Source organism: Magnolia sinica, chromosome 19 (genome assembly GCF_029962835.1).
Source record: "Magnolia sinica isolate HGM2019 chromosome 19, MsV1, whole genome shotgun sequence".
Taxonomy (NCBI): domain Eukaryota; kingdom Viridiplantae; phylum Streptophyta; class Magnoliopsida; order Magnoliales; family Magnoliaceae; genus Magnolia; species Magnolia sinica.
In genome coordinates this window covers 1,673,786-1,675,112 of record NC_080591.1, presented here as the reverse complement: position 1 = coordinate 1,675,112, position 1,327 = coordinate 1,673,786, and positions in this window count along the sequence as shown.

Genomic DNA, 1,327 nt, shown 5'->3' with positions numbered 1-1,327 from the left:
GCTCCTTGAACCACGCCCATCTCGTCAGAGTCGCTCGACATGAAAGAAAAAATGCGTTAAAGTATGGAGGACTCACAACGTTGTAGGCGATTTCCTCCAGCAGAAGTTTTTCCAACTTTGACGTCTTCCGCTGGGCTGAATCTCCCCTTGGATGGTTGGGAATCCTTTATTCGATGTTCAAAACACTTTTTCCGGCAGAAGGCGATTTTCGGCGAAGGGCGATTTTCGATAGAAGGCGATTCAGAAGGAAGGAGCAAAGAAAATGAGAATGCGAGAAGTGTGAGAGAGAGGGAGGGTGAGATTTATATAGCCACCTCATTGCTTGGCGCCATCATTACAAGCGACCGTCCCAGAAGCCGATACGACTCGGCACTGGTGCCGAGGGACACGTGGAAGAGTGCGATACGTTCGAACCCGTGCTTCGAGGTTAGAATCTTCTCAGCATTTAATGTCATTAAAGATGCAGGCGCCTCCTAGCTCCTCCAATACACGTGACACTGTTTCCTTCGCCCCGCCATCCGCAAATCGTAACCGTCGCCACGTATCATTTACTGAGAGGAAAGAAACTGAAGAATTGTGGTCGTTGCGTCGCACGCGGAATCGGAGGTGTATGAATCGCATTGAATATGCCCCGATCACTCCAACCGCCATCATGAGCTAGGGAAGGGAGACGTCGTTTCATTTCCCTTAGTATTTACTCTCCAGATCCAGGCTCAGACTTAGAGAGTAGGGGGCTTCTGTTATGGGAAAATCTGAACAAGGATAATCAGGGTCGGTCTGAGCTACCCGAGTCAGTTATTGAAGCCTCGGAAGAAGAATATCACATCAAGTGTGAGCCGACCTCTGAGTTACGACTATTAGCAGGCCGAGGCGAGCTCTCGTCCGTGTCCTTGTCCCCGTTTAAGGACGACATCCCATGAACTTCGACCTCGAGCATTCCGACAGTAAACTCCGACTGCTCGGTCTCAAGCTTAGACAAGACGAAGTCAAGCCTGGGCTGACACTCTGAATACTAGTACTCGGCCTCGGATTTGGACAGGTTGAGGCCGAGCCCGGGTGAGGACATTCCGTGTGCCGAGCCTGGAGACTAACCTAAATGTGGACGTGATCGAAGCTTTCGTCTAAGGATACGCGCCCTTAAGACACGATACGCCACACGATCCAAAGATTGCGGATAATATCTTCACGATTACAGTATCCGTGTGATTGAGTAAATCATGCCGAGATTAACAGACGCGATCCTCTCTACCCACAAGTATAAATACCAGGGGATCCTATTACTACATGTATATAAGAACTCACACCCTCTCTCTACATACAACATAGA